Here is a 17,048-nt window from a genome sequence, read left to right on the forward strand (position 1 = left end):
ATTTTGCATATCCTGAGCCAAATTATACCTTTTCCAAAAACCACCAAACAGCGGTGGGCTATCTTATTATACAGGTGTTACTGACTCTGGGACATTAGCTTCCAGGATATGTTGTTATTTAGTTGGGCCATTCTGCCTTCTACCCACGCAGTATTCCCTGTGCCACTGGCTGCCACACAACCTCAAAGCACAATGCATCCACCCCCATGCTTAACAGTGGGTAGGGTGTTCTTTTTTCAAATGCTTTCCGTTTTTCTCCAAACGTTTCTTAGGTGTTCGTGGACAAAGAATTTGTTTAAGAAAAATAAAATCTGTTCAATGTTTTGTTAAGTCCACAGCACTTTGTTTCAAGTCTCTGGCTTTGTTTAAAGTTTTATGTTACATTCTTCAGATGTTGACTTTTGTGATGAAATTGCAGGAAAGGTTTCTTTCTGACAACTCTTCTTTGTAGATCATTTTTGTGTGAGCAACATTTCACAATGGACCCGTGCGTCACTACTCAGCTGTCAGCTAAGCCTTTATGCAGGTCCTTTGCTGTCATATGTGGGTTTTGCTTTGCATACCTGACCAGATGAGCAGTTCTTTCGCAGATTTTTCTTGGTCTTCCAAATCTTGCCTTGACTTCAACAGTTCCCTTTAACTTCCAGCACTTAATTAGCCTGTGTTCATATGTAAATTCCAAGTTGGAGGCATTCAGATATATTCTTATAGCCATTATTTCAAGTCTTCAGTCAGCTGCTTAGGGAAGCCCATGGTTGTTATCAGCAAACACAACAGCATGAGAGGTTAGAAGGGTGACAGTATTTATTAAGCCAGCAGCCATACCACCATGCACCCTGCTCCTGCTGAATGGCTGAAGCTAAGCAAGTGTGAGCTTGGTTAGTACTTGGATGGGAGACCACCAGGGAATACTGGGTTGCTGCTGAAAGTGGTGTTGGTGGGCCAGCAGGGGGCAATCTTCCCTCTGGTCAAATAAATGCCCCAGTGCAGTGATGGGGACACTGAACTGTAGGAGATGCCATCTTTCGGATGAGACGTTAAACCGAGGTCCTGACTCACAGTGGTCATTAAAGATCCCATGACACTACTCGCAAAGAGTAGGGGGTTCCCCGGTGTCCTGGCTAAAATCCCAATCTGGCTCTCTCCAACTTGCCACCTAATCATCCCCTGATTTAATTGGCATAAAAAATGTTCTCTCCCTCTCCACCTTAGCTAATGTGTGGTGAGCGTTCTGGCACAAAATGGCTGTTGTGCATCACCCAGGTGGGTGCTACACATTGGTCGTGGGTGAGGGGAGTTCCCACGAATCACTGTAAAGCACTTTGAGCATTTGGAAAAGTGCTATGTAAATGCAATGATTCATTCATTAAGCTCTGGAATTGTCCTCACCTGGCTTAGATTAAAGCCAATCTAATGAGTCAATCAAGTTTAAAAAAAAGTAGGTTGTAATGGATCGAATGGAAGGGTGTCTAAACTTTTGCACCTTTCACATTTACTGTTTTATGTTTTTTGAATGGTTAAATTCAGCAAATGAATAGTGATTGTGCATTAACATTTGCATAACTGTGTCGTGTTTGAATTTGTTCCCTGCAGAAGGTGTATTAACTTCTTTTCATGTAGGTTAAAAAAACATGCTTTCTGATGAGGGGTGCCCTAGACTTTGTATACCACTGTTGCTCGTTTATAATCATATGAAATGATGAAATCTTAGAGAATATTTTAAAGAAGTTTCCACCCTTTTTAACTTTTGCCACAAATATACACTCACTGGCCACTTCATTAGGTACACCTGTTCAACTGCTCGTTAACACAAAATTCTAATCAGCCAATCATGTGGCAGCAACTCAATGCATTTAGGCATCAGAATGGGGAAGAAAGGTGATTTAAGTGACTTTGAACGTAGCATGGGCTGGTTTGAGTATTTCAGAAACTGCTGGGATTTTCACGCGCAACCATCTCTAGGGTTTACAGAGAATGGTCCAAAAAAGAGAAAATATCCAGTGAGCGGCAGTTCTCTGGGCGAAAATGCCTTGTTGATGGCAGAGGTCAGAGGAGAATGGCCAGACTGGTTTGTGCTGATAGAAAGGCAACAGTAACTCAAATAACCACTCGTTACAACCGAGGTATGCAGAAAAGCATCTCTGAACACACAACACGTCAAACCTTGAAGCAGATGGGCTACAGCAGCAGAAGACCACACCCGGTACTAGCAAGTACCTAATGAAGTGGCCGGTGAGTGTATGTGACTTCATTAAAGCAAGTGACTGTTATGTACAAATGAAGATCATTAGCTGGATACATAAAAATAACATGCCTTCGTCATAAAAATGCTATTTTTCATAATAGAAAAAGGTTGGAAAACGACCTCTCATGATGGAAGCATTAAAAAAATTAATAATTTTCACTTGACAATAATTATTTAAAATCTCTAAAGATTAAATACCACCCCCCCCCCCCCCCCAACAAATCAATTTGGAAGCAGCAATACTTGAGGGTGCTTGGTTTAAACTCCAATGGAAATGCAGTTATAGATGTATCTCTTCATCTGAGAAATTAGTTTGTTCAAGAAAAGCCTTTCATACTCATCCAGAAAAAAAGTCTTAAAGGTGCAATAGATAATCTGAAACCCCATCTAGAGTCCAGAAGGGCAAACTGCAATACAAACCCAAAACATGACACCACTTCGCTAGTTGCTTTTGATGGAAACTCCCATCAAAAGTGGGTGCCAGGTTATCTGTGTTTGTGTGTGGTGTTGGCACTGTGCTGAACATAGCGTGAGGGGAAGCTGGCTATTGTGGCATCGAAAATGTTAAGCAATGAATCTTACGTTGTACAATTAATGAATAGTATTGTGGTGAGCAATGTTCTGGCAAGGCTTGTGTCTCATAGATGAGAGGTGGCCAAGCTAACCACTGTGCTTTTTTTAAAAATGGAAAGGTCTGAAAACATATATCATATGCATTGGTGAGTTGCTAAGGTATAAAAACTGATATAAGGTATAAAAACAATCAGTAGAATAAAAACATATTCTACTGATTGTCCAAAGATTACAGTTTAAAATAAGATATGTTACAATTAATTCACAGCTAAACACAGGATGGTAGTTGAAAAATTGTGATGGCATAAAAAATGTACCCATGTAAACTTCAACATTTTGTCAAAAGAAGGAGATGCTCTTTGTGTGGCAGTCGAGTCGTCACCCAGAAACACACGCAACAGAGACAAATGTAAACACAAACCTATGACAGGAATCGTAACAAGGCACATACTTATTTTCAATTTACAAATCTGTTTATTATTAAATTGAAAGCTGCATGTGCTACTTGTTGAGTGTGTGGGTTAGTCAACTCGGTAAAGTAGCTACAAACAAAAACCTATTATGAAGATCGATGAATGGGATATCTCCTTAAATGAAAAAAAACAGTCACGTAGTAGGGGTGCCAGAATAAAAAGTGTTGCTCAGTGGACTCTGCTGGCCAGGCTGTGGTACCACCTGTACCTTAGTTTGCTTTTTCTTTCGTACCTGATGCTCTTCCATACCCTCTCTATTTCTAAATTCATCTGTGCAGTCTGAGTGAAACTGTAGACCTTTTTTTTCAATTTCTTGTCTTTTTTCTGTCTTTGGTTATTCTTTCCTTATCTTCACATATTACTGCCCAATGTGTCCTTAAAATTCCCTAAACCACATCTCAGTGTTTCTATCCTTGGCCGTGGTGCCCAGTAATGTAAATGTGAAGTGTACATTCTAGGGTTTTTATTTTTATTTTATTTTCAGGTTTCGTCTACGATAACATGCTTGAAAACTTTCCCACCAAAAACAATATATGCTAAAACAGAACAACATGCAACCCTTTTTTCTGTTTTAATTTTGCCTGTTGTCAATGCAGCCTTGGGTCCTGTATTACCAATTTTCACAACAACAGAGCCAAAAGTTATCCTGATAGGATATTGACAAGTATAGATTTATTGGTTGTGACATCCATGTTTCTCTGCAGTATGGTATATACAAACAAATAAATTTTTTGAAATGTAAACATGCATGTGTCAAGTCATATTCACACACAGTAACCAGATGCTCTTGAAACAGCAGCTTTCCTATAAAAAAAACTTAAAAATGAGCAATTTAGTTTTATATCGCTACATCAAATGTTTTGTGAAAAGGCTTTGATGCAGTTTTTATGCTCAGAGGCCTCTGTGTGCTTTGTCCCATATAACAAGGCTGTAAATGTTCAGCAGAATGAGGGTTGATCTGCAGCCGTCTGCAACACGACTTCCCCAGGCATGGCGTCAGATCCCTGCCACATCCCAGAGGGGAGTCTTCAGGGCCTGAACTCAATCAGGGAACTTGATCAACGGTTAGGAATCGCTGGAATGTCTTGTTTTTGAAATTAAGATGGCTGCTCTCTGGTACAGCGACGCTCTTTGAAGTTGCAGACAGCCAGGCTGGAAGAGGCTTCTGACCATTCCGCAATTGCTACTTGCCTCATTCGAGAGGAAATTTGATTTTTTTTCAGCTATTTGAGATTTTTTAAATTAAAAGAACCCTCAGTTTAATGGTATGTCACTGAACTATAAAAAGGGAAAGGCACTCTTTAAACGTATTCATAACTGGTTGAGTGCCTCTATTGGAAATGAGAGAGGGAAGACATCACGGTTCAAAAGGAGTTCAGTCGAGTTCAAAAGGTTTCCTTTTCTGTTTTCCTCTGCGCATAGCATTTCTTTTACCCTTGGACTCACCCTCACAAATACTGTCTTATTGCTTAAGTTTTATGAAGTGGGTGTTTGACAGAGAGAGAGGGACAGACCATTGCCTGGCTATGCCTGGGCCTACACTGATGGTATGAAGCATTTGGCTGATGGTTATTAGGCCTGCCAGACTGCAAGGAGTGTCTTTCGTGTCGATGAGTCAGAACAAACTGAGGTCATCTGAAGATTTCCCGTATATGGACGGAAAAGATTTCGAGACGATGGGCGACAAGCTCATGCTTTAAAGGAAGCGAAGGTTGTAGAACTCTGGTGGGAGTGAATTTCTCTGAAATGGGAGATGTAAGTAACAGTTTGATGTTTTAATAAAATAAAAAGTGGATGCAGTAAAGGTCTGATAAAAAAAAATACGTAAGAATAAAAGCATCAGAGAAAAACGGACTGAAATTATGTGCTCTTTCCTTAGGTATCGTTGCAAATTTAGGCCATGAATAAGGTGTGGGAGTAGTTAATGGAAGAGGATAAATTCAGCTGTGCACTCTTTATACATTTCTACAGGGTATCACTCAACCTGTTAAGCACTGCGATTAATGCAACGACCACGAGATGCAATTAAGAAGCCATAATGCTTTTAAAGATTTCAGTTACAGGGGTTTGGGTTAAATGTGATTTAAATTCTAGAGAAAAAGATGATAAAAATAACATTTAATTGCACAATCCCCATTTTATTTGTCTATTTTGCTGCAAACAAAACATTTCAGTTTAAATATTAAAATGGAATTCTCAGCAAGAGCTATAACATGATACCCTTTTCATCTGCTAATGATGGAGAAATGGTTTATTTTTTAATTTTACAAAGAATAATTACTTATACCGTTCAATAGAATGCATTTTTACACTGTTATATCTGCCAGTAAATATACTAACCCAACATTTTTTATATAAGGTTAATATTTAGGTGTTTGATACTTTGATTTTGACGAATCATAATTTGCATCTATGCCCTTATAATAGAAATGAATTGTGTAATGGCAGAAATGGTCTTCAAGTTTATTGATGCTTTTTATTAAACAGGAACTTTACACGTTTTGGTGTAGCACAGCTGGAACTGGCCATATTACAGTTTTAACACAAGATGGCGTCCTTCCACAAATAAACACTCTTGTAAATCTGAACTAGCGGGGCATAGTAGGAAGGAAGCTTAACATTCCCAGGGTTTCTTTGCGTTAACTAGCGTCACAAAACCTAACAACCGCAATCAGGCTTAAACGGTATAACGAAGGTGGTTATCCACATTTTTAAGTGAATATGAGCTTTGTTAATTAATCTCCGTGCGCGTGCATTCCAATAAAAGCAAAAAATATAGCAGTACAGCACGGACCGTACCCGAATAGCGCATTTCTCATCTGAGGAAAAGGGACTGATGTGGACGGATGTAATGGAGGAATACGAAGAACATAAAACAATCAAAATGTCCAGAAGTAACAATGCTGCCGCCAACAACAAAGTCAGGGGCAAAAAAAAAAAAAAAAGAAAATAAAATGCAAATAGTGTAAATTTGTTAGTTAATATATCTCATTTACCTTCCCACTACTAACAAATAAATCTACACTCACTAATTGTCCTACAATTTATTTCTAATGTGACAACTGCTCATTAAAGAGATTCTAAACCTTACACATGATGCATGTTATATAAAATATTGCCTGAAGTAATCAGACCACAGTTTATTCATAACCTCAAGAAGTATGAAACTTCAGCCATGGTCTTATAATTAAGGAAAGTATATATGGACGCGAACAGTTCAAGAAGCTTGCATATGTACTGTACTCCCTCAGTTGATAATCTATATCTTTAGTTTAGTGTATCCACTGTGAAAACCAACAAATTAATTTGGCATCTAAATAATCTCCGCTCTGGAAAAACACCTCCAAGCCCTACGGCATCTTTCAGGTGTGGAGACGACCTACTCCAAGTGAATTGGTCAACGGGCGGTGCTTTTATATGTTTCAATCCGATAACATGCCCTGGACCAGGTTACTGTGCAGTGTAAGTTACCATGGCGATATACCTGGATATAAAGTGAGTCAGCTGCATTGCAATAGATCATTCAGAGGTCTAAGGGAATTGTTCAAAATTATGCCTTGTTCATGGCAGTGATTACTCTCAAATAAAAATGAATGTAATGAAAAACATAATTCCTGTTTTCATAGCATATTGTTACAAACATATTGTACCAAACAAAAAATGCAAGAAAGTAAACATATACTATGTGTGAACTTCTTCAAGCTGAATGCTGGCTTTTAATTTTGAATGGCTTTGATACCATTCTTAAGTGAAAAAATTTGTCAGACCAGTAATTTTTCCTGAGAGGTTCTAATTTTAAACTTTACTTTACCCGGTTAGTCTCATTGAGATTTAAAATCTCTTTTGCAAGAGAGACCTGGCCTAGAAAAGCAGCACTTACAGTTTTGGACAATGACAATATGAACCATCAAAATATTAAAATAGCAAAGAATTATAATGAAAATAACCATTTAAAAACATCAAATTTAAACATTGAAAAGTGCAGAGAGATTTGAATTAGGACATAAAAGATATAATTACTGGTTTGATTTTTCAGCTTTACGAATATATATTTGAAATATTCTCCTGATCCATACTAAGTGTTAAATAATTGGGGTGGTACAACTTAAGTTATAATGTCCAGTAACATCTTTTCAAAGCAGCAGCCACGCCTTCCTGAAACATTCCCCTGAAACATTCCCCTGGTTGATGGCTGAAGCTGAACAGGACTGATCTTACTGAGTGCTTGGATGAGAACTCTCCTGGGACATGTGGGTTGCTGCTGCAGGAAGCAGCAGTGGACAGCCATTTGGCAGTCTAAGGGAGTACAATGTTGCTGCCTTAGCAACACAGGATGAGTTTTTCTTTTCTGTAATACATGCCAACATGCATATTCCCCTAAACTGTGTCCTCAGGACAAAAAGAAAATATGTGGTGGCAACAGTGGGGAAAACATTGATAACATATCCTACATAGTTGCAGAATATACAAGTGGCCAAAAAGGTGGAAACACCAATATGGATCTCTGAAAACCAGAAGTTCAGCGCTACGTGCTGCCAGAGCAGCCTGTATCCACTGTGGCATAGAATCTACCAGTATCTGGAATTGTACCTTAAGGATACAGCACCATTTTCCCACAAGAAATGCAATCGACTCATGTCCTGTTGATCTCTCCGTTATCAAAAACCTACCGATTAAAATGGTAAAAACATGCTCTTTGGATACTAACTTTCTCAATCTGGAAGACACCACTCCTGGCAGGAAAGAAATGCTGCAACATGAAGGTAATCACTCAGAATCATTAAGTAGTGCTTAACATTGACCTTGCCATTGAAACAAATACGCGTCATGTTCCAGGAGTGTGTCAAACTGACCACAGTCACCCTTTGTTGATGTCTTTCTCTCAGAGTTCCATGCCAATACCAAGATCCACACCTATTCGGAAGCATCTGCCTTCAGTATATTCTGCGTCCCTAATCTCCACTAAAAAAGTTTCCACCTTTTTGCCAACAACCCATGCCTCCAGCAAGGATAAAATCAGAGTAAAATCAGAGTAAAACCCATAAAGCCACCCCACTCCTACTGGCATATGCAATAACTGAAGGAGGAACAGGACAGACAGCTCACTTTTAAAATAAATTGATTCTTACAATTGTCAAGTCAGACCATCAGCTTTCAAGGTAAGGTTTACCCAGGATCTAAGCATAACAATGGACAATGAGCTGATGAATTGACTTGTATGTCTTGATTTGCTCCATGTATCTGTAGGAAGCAAGAGCATCACACATGAATCATACATAAAATATCAATATGGGGAGCCTCATCTGATATAAAGGACAGAGAATGGAATGGGAACAAGTGTATGGACTGGTCTCTAACAGTGGTGGGCAGTGCCTCCTCCACAAAGTAAGCTTTAACCTTCATATGACCCTGAACTGTCTACCGGAAGCCTAGAACAGTATCTGTGGATAGACAAAACATACAACTTTCCAAATTGTAATGTATGTACCATAGCTTGAGCGACCACTTAACGTGACCAGGAACACACTTGCTTTCTTTGGATACTCATCTTTTGCCAAACTGCTGGACCTGTCCAACATATCCTAGCCTTGCAGGACTGGAGTGATGTTCTTTAGAGGAAGGTGAATGGACTTCAGCTCCAGTACAATCATGTGGAGGAATTTTCCAAGGATAGATGCCCAGATGGACCCCCCTTTTCCAATGCAATTTCACACACTGCACCTCACTCTAACAGGGAAGAGTCTGTAGACACCAGGGTTGGGGTCATTTCCATTTTAATTTAGTCAATTCAGGAAATTAATTGAAAAATTCTATTCACTCATTGTAAATATCTCATTGAACATTATGGGCATTTTCAATTCATTTCCTGAACTGACTGAATTGAAATGGAACTGGTCCAAACCCTGGTAGACACTATAGTGGCAGTATACTCCCCCCAGTAACACCCTGCTGAGAAGCTCTTGAGGTAGACTATAGCTGCTAAGCTAGTGCAGGCACCTTAGTTATTAAATTATTTCCACAATACCATAGCGGAAACCCATTTCTACACATGAACATTTCCATATTAGCTAGTGGCCTCTTTTGTTCATACAACAATTATTTTAACATACTATATTGCTAGCACTCACATGACAGTGCCAAATGCTGTTTTTTTAAATAATTAGCTGTCACATCTTAAATTCAACTAATGAAAGTAATGGAAGTACGAGAAGACCAAGAAATATGCAGCCCCAATAAGGTATGATTTTATTAACTTGTAAGTAACTTGCTCATGAAGAAATGTGACCAATAACAGCTAACATCCTGCTACAATTTGATGTGCACATACACCTACTTAGGAACACCTAGGAATTTTAGAAACTTTTGCATGACTATATGACTGTATGTTGGTGGCAGTGTTTACAGAGTACCTAGTTAGTGAGGTATGATTTATTTGGTGTTACTTATGGGTTCTGTTTACCTTCTTGTCCTTTGTAGTAGTAAGAAAACAATGTAACTTGATGAATGTGTTAGCAAAACAAGTGGAGTTCTGTCTGCTTGATCTGTTAATATTATGGCTTTGATCAGAAACAGAACATTACCTTTAATATTACTCGGTGTTGGCAAGGTCTTGACCTTTTGAGTGCAAAGGTGTGAAAGGCACTTCTATGAATAACAAAGCAGGACTGGACTCCCTGCTGTAAGAGGAGCAGAAAGTGAACTCCTTTACTTTCTTTAGGGTTGATGGTTTTCCATGGCTGGCAAGTCCAGACAGACTCAATTATGAAACAATGCTATCCATACACTGGATAGGTAAGGCGTGTATTTTAAAATTCAGGTAGGAAGACACCATGCAAGTGGTTCCATCTAAGCGACAGTGTGACAATGTGAGAGGAGGAGAGTGGAGGGGAGAGGTTTGATGGGAATTGCCAGAAGCCGGTCTTGTCACCTTCTTCACACAGATGGCGAGAATAGCCTGAGGCAGGGAGGTCCTGCTGTTGCAGCACAGTGCAGGGAGGCAGCCTTCAGACTACGCACCTGTTACAGCCGTCATCGTGTGGGAGCTTGCATGGCAACAAGCATAGTGGCAAACTTCTGGTTTCCAGTGCCCACAATAGAGGTGATTAGGATTCTATTCTAGTCTTTAAAGAATTCAAGCGGTGCAGTCGACAGAAAAACAACCCAATTCCTTGTCTAAATCAATTTTATTATTAAATAAATGCAAGCATAATAATAATAACAACAATAATAATAATACTAATAATACTACAAAACAGCTTTCCGCTTGACCATAAACCTAATATTATTTTTAGTGAATAAGGCAAGGGGTATCTTGAGTGGAGGAAAAAGAATGGATGTCACCTAAAAAAAACGGATTGATTTATAAAATGTATGATGAACAGTAGCATATGCTCACACAAGCAAATTAGTATAGAAAGTCTCAAAATGATACATTTAACTTGGTGTTTTACAATGGTCTACAGAGGTAGTGTGACAATTGTGCAAATGATGTGGATTTTTGGATTTATTTTTGCCAAAGTATTCATTTAGCTTAACTCCATTATGAACTTACGGTAATTATTGTAGCTAAGGTGTCTAATTAGATAAATTAAACTGTACATTGGTTGGCAAAGCTTTAACAAATGTTTTACATCCATTAACTTAGCATCCTACTGTGATAGTAAAATAAATGATACCATTACCACATTATACATGATACGACATTCCCATGGCCACTTTACCAATCTGTTCTTGCACTTCTGTCAGTCATCTCTTGTGTCCCCAGTGAACTCAAGCAGGCCCGAGCAACTCCTTTACCCAAAAACCAACTTTGGTCCCACTTATATCCCTCCTCCTTTTCCTCTCTAAAACCAATCAATGTGACGTATCCACTAAGGTTATGAATTTAATAACCCAGAAAACCTCCTGGACCCCAATCGGTCTGGCTTCAAAGTAAACCAATTAACAGAGTCGGCTCTATATGCTGTAACGGCAGAACTGCTAAATCTTAAAAAGCAGCATCTCTGCAGCAATCCTACTTGATCTCTTTGCTGTATTTCATAGTTGTCCATCATGTCTTTTTGTAACCCTGCCTGAAATGGGTATTTCAGGCAATGCACACAAATGATTATCCCCAAATAGTTCTGACTGTTTCTATCTGGTAAACTGGAAGGGCTCTATCTCAAGGTCCTAAATTAAAATAATATTTATGACCAGATCCCGGAAGTGCTGTTCTCATGCACCATGTTGTACAAGTTGGAGCTAGAGACTATGCAGTAAGGAAAAGGGGGGACCCTCATATGGTCATGAAGCCCGGGTAGAGTCCAGGTCATCCACTAAGCGTGAGATACCACCCTCCCAGACTGACTCGTAATGATGTAAACTGTCCCTGATTCATCCACAACATATTATAAAATTGACCAAATGACACAATATGTCAGCACATTAGACTAAAAAGCACCTATTGTAATGATGTTCTTGTGGGAAAAAATTATTTACTTTGCATGTTTGTGTATTGGTACCACTGACCTACACTGGAATGGGTGGCTGAAAGACCAATACTGGAGCCAACCACACTGGCGCTAGTGAGCAACGTCTCTCAACAAGACTAGGATGTGAGCTTCAAAAATGCTGCTGATTATACGTTTAAGCTATTTGAAGTTGAAAAAAATATGTTTTTTGGTGTAGAAATGCTTTCCTTAATATCTTATCTTTCATGCATGCTGTTTATCCAGAATCTTTTTGAGTATCTATGACATCTGTGAACGTAATAGTTGAAATTCAGTTTGCAGAATGTTTAATTTGCTCTTTCAACAAACATGACAACATTCAAAATGATCAATGACCACTGCCGGTATTTTCTTTAGTCACACAGACCATTCTCTTTGTTCAAGTCATATAAGCCTACTGGTAATCAATTTTCAATTTGCTTTAATAAAAGCAACATAATAATTTCAAAATAACAGCCATTGACCTCGCATGTAAATCGCATGATTACTCACACAATCCGATTTCCAGCGATCACTGTTTGGATGCACATCTGATTCCCTGTAGCTGGGAGTGCCAAAGACGCTCCTCAACTCAATTCATGATCATGCCCTAACTGACTAGTCCAAGTGATTCAGGTACCTGCCGCAAGCAGGTGAGCTGATCATACTGTTATGTCCTATTTTACATAACTGCAGTGTGCTTATTGATAATATTACATATAAATAAATCATCTGAATTAATAGATACATTTATGATATCAGTACTGTTTTGTATCATTAATTGTTTTCTCTACAGCAAATTAAAATGAAAATGAAATGTGGTTTCCACCTCCAGTTTTTTGTGGTTTGACACAATACACAGTTTTTGCAGGGTCTGATTACCGACTCACTTAATTCCCTAAAATAACTTTTGCTTCACATTTCCTAAATCGTTCATTTTAAATCTGGCCTTCTGAACCGATTCACCTTGATGGCATAATTCCAATGCACAACTAAAATTTTCACAGCGTTCAGAGATATAAATGTTAGGTCCCACCTCATTGAAGGGTAACTGCTTGTTCACAGGCATCAGTTTTGAGCAGAAACTGCGCACAGTTCATCTTATATCATCTGGATGGGTTGTTAGTGGATGCTTATTATTAGCCCGACACATCAGTGCGAAATAAAGATTAGTGACTTGTCTGCTGCTTACTCAGAAGCCCACGAACAAGCAGCTTGCCACTGTGGGCTTGCTTTCAAGTGATTTGCATATTTTCACTCTTAAATTTCCATGTTAGATACATTATATGAATACAAAATGCCCGGCTGTGTCTTAGGTGTATTTGTGGTGTACAGTGTATATTAGGCCTTGCTTAATTGTTTATGTTAAATTCACTAACCTCATTACCGTACTATGATATTGATATGCCTATCCCTGGCAGATGTACCTTATTTAATTATCTAGATGGCTTCAGCAAGACATCTGAAAAATATCTGGGCACATGCTATAATGTTTAAAAATATATATTTATAATGTATTGTGTTACTCAGGCCACTCTTTCTTTCTACAGACTCAAAGTGCCACAGACTGTATCCTGTATGAGTATATCTGGTAATGTTGCCTCTGTTCTGTAGTAACAGGGAGTCAGCAAGCAACACAATGTAGAGAACAAAAGGGACCCTGTCAGTCACACGACACTCTTTCCAGTTTGCTAGCTTTGTGGATTTATGGCTCTATGACGAATGAGTACCAAGGCCGCTCCCCTGTTTATATGTATTTCCACTATCTACAGTGCAGGTTGTCGCATTTAGATGGCCGGAGTATTAGATGAATGATTTGATAAGTCTGTCTTTTTCTCCTTCAACTAATAATACGTATGTATCCCTTAAGCTTTTATTTCTGATTTTAAGCTTTGCTTTTAAGCTTTTATTTTTATTTTTTCAAAAGTATTAAGCAATGTATTAGCCCTCCAAATGAGGTTTATTTGCAAAATTGGTGGCAATTATCATAATGCTTGCAGCATTTCAATTGTTTCAACACAATGCAGCCATTTTACCATTTATTATAAGTTCCATTAATCAAAGGCTATTATTATTTGTCATCCAGTACCTTTTGCTGTAACAACCGTAAGAGCAAGAATTAACATAAAATTGGATTGCAAAATAAAAAAAGAACAAATTGCAAGTTCCAAATTAGCCTCCCATATTAAAACATTCCATACTGATATACCTGTGCTAGCAAATAATGGCCTTGGCACTCACACTTAAGTGAGCTTACTTACATCTCTATTTGCTTTTTGGTTATATATTGTATGTTGTCTCTTTTAGCATTGTACACAGTATCTTACTTTAAGTGTTTACTTTAGTTTTTTTTCTTTTTTAGTACATTCCAGTGCCTTTGAATTGTGCTGCTCTTTCCTTTAGGAAAATGCTTTGTGAAAACTATGTGAAAAGGGCTGTATACAATACTACTACGACTACGACTACTACTACTACTACTACTACTACTACTACTACTAATAATAATAATGTTATTATAGTATTAGAATGTGGTGCTACCATGAGCTCAGAATTCCACCCACACTCTTCATTCGGGGAGTTGGTTTCTCTGCTGGACACTGCTGGAGGACACGCCCTCAGTGCCTCCTGATTGGGCATCCGAATGGTGTCCGATGTCACTTTGATTTTCAATAGATAATTCAGATGGCAGGAGTATAACGAGGCTCATAATCGGAAGTCACTCTGGCTAAAAGCGCAGTCAGCTCTATATCCAGCGCCATGGGACTTGGCCTTTGGCTGTGTTGCTGATGTCACTGGTACTGATGACTGTGACATTGCAGCAGATGTCTCAAAGTTGCTTGAGGGACAACAGGCATAAACGGAGTACTCAAGCCTGCCTTCCTCTCCAGTACCAAATTCACGTTCCCATTTGGACATTTGTTTACTTTCATCAAATGCATTCATCTGACCCACAAGTCTGATTTTTTTTTTCCACCTGTCGTCTTGACAACACCAGTCTGCTCTGCTGAGTAGATTATTTAGGCTTGTCAGGGTGCGCTTGTGTACCTCGGAGTGGATGGAGTGGGGCCAGGCAGGGGGGAGGCTGATCACAGGGGGGGCAGGCCGAGGAGCAGGGCTGTAACAGAGCTCCGCGGCTGAAGGGTGATGATGATGGTGAAAAATAGACGAGGAGAGGAGTAATGCTGATAAGACTAGAGCTCTACCTGCTGGATGTGGGGAGAAACCACAGACAGCAAAGGAAACTGACTGTGAGGCTCTCAGGCAGAGGCGTATTAGTAAGAGAGATCCCAAGTGTTACACAAAATCGCTACCATATTAATTTTTCAATTCCTTTTTTTTTTCCTCTCGGGGATCCACATAAAAGTAGATAGTTAAAAGGGAAGGATTTGTGATATTTTTTCAAATAATGTAGCACACACCTCCGGCTGCCATCTGATAGCAGGGAAGCACCATGCTAAAGCTATTGAGATTTCATCGCAGCAGCCAAGCAATCATCTGCTCGTTTTTATTTGCACAGTCGGACAAAATGGTGCAGCAGTGAAATACTCGTAGATTGGCTCTTGGCACCTTGGATGGGAAAGGTTTGACCATAGCAGTTATGGCTAGGGGGCAGGGATGTAAGCTGTTTCTATTCTTCCTGTTATTGTTCAGGCAATGCTTTTGCTAATGCTTTTCAAAAACATACTTTTTTATTGCTTTTTATGAAAGGAAAAGTTTTTGTTGAAAATAGTAGTAAAAATATTCAGATCAGGGATGCATAACAGTTTGGTAGGTGTCTGGTTAAATAATTGAATTATTGTAATGAATATTTGGTTAATCATTAATAATAAAATTTGAGGTCACCATTTCAAACATAATTTATTCAAAACAGTACTCATCTCATCTAGTATGATATAATAATTTGGCGTTAAAGTCAGTACAGAAGTCTGAAAAGTACAATGAAAATAGAAAATTGCTCTCAAACTGATTAAAAGTGATTTAACTTATCTCTTGGCAGTTGAAGTCACCTGCCAACCTGGACCATCTGACCATCTGACTTTTTCCAACCTGTAGAAGAAAGAAAATACCCTTATTATATCAGGGGTGACCCTCACTGAGTATGCCTGTGCTGGTTTTCTTTCTCTCTCCCTAGTGTATACTTGCTCCTTGATCAGATCAGAAAAGGGCATTTGATGCAGATGTTCTGAGCTAAATAGTCTCTCTCTGGAAGGAAGGGTAGACTGAAAGATTGTATCATGAAGCTGAAATGCTAAGGTACTGGGGGAATAATAATGAAAAACTATTCATCCTGTCCTTTTTGCCTCTAAAACAAAAAAAGAAAAAAAACCCCTAATCATTAGCCTTGGAAGATTACTGTTGAGATTGATTTCAATTTAAAAACCCCTTATGATCCAGTTGGGTGACTGGAAGACCCATTGACAAAAAACTGTCTGAGATCTCCATGAATGCAAATGCACGGTTCTACTACAGCTTAGTGTAGGCATGTGCATTTACTTCAAAGGGGGGGATTCATCAGAAAAAGCTTATTCCAAATCTGTATAAAGTTGAGGCACCTAATGAAATTGTACGTACCACAACACAAAAGCAAAATTTTATATCAAAACTCCATAATGATACATTCAGAGGCTAAAATCTCAAGCAATCTCAAGTACAACAGTACTAATCAAAATAAAAGACCTTTTCCATTCAATTGTTTCAAATTGTTGATTGCATTTGATGTCTGTTACAAAAATAACAGTGTACTGACAAGCATGAAGGAAAGAAACCATTTTGAAAGTGTGCTACAACCTATTTAGCTATAAAAGCTTTCCATTGTAGGGAAACTAGGTTGTGACAGCCTGATATGTCATAGCTATGTCACAAGAATGGGGATACCCTTACTTTTTAAATCTTGTTTCTACCATCAACCAAGACATATGTGCAACAATACAAAGGACAAAGCCACTTCTCCCCATGAAAGGAATGACAGCTTTTTCACCATAAAAGGAACAACAGTTTCTTATTAGTTGAAATTGGGGCATACATAGTCTTTAGATCCGCTTTAGAGGCTTCCCTTGTGAAACTTGTCACTGAAATGGATTTCTAGCCTAGAAGTTATCCGAGTTTTCAGCACTACCAAAGTGTTCTCTTGCTAGCACCTGGCAGCAAAATCTAAGGTGTAAAGCTGATATATCATTTCTGCACGTGCATGCTGGCTATTACAAGAGCTATACCGGGCATAAAAATCAAAGCACTGGATGTGTACTTGTCTTTAGAAAAAAGAAATCACAAAATGCCAAAACAAATGCA

This window comes from Anguilla anguilla, chromosome 4 (genome assembly GCF_013347855.1).
Source record: "Anguilla anguilla isolate fAngAng1 chromosome 4, fAngAng1.pri, whole genome shotgun sequence".
Classification (NCBI taxonomy): Eukaryota; Metazoa; Chordata; class Actinopteri; order Anguilliformes; family Anguillidae; genus Anguilla; species Anguilla anguilla.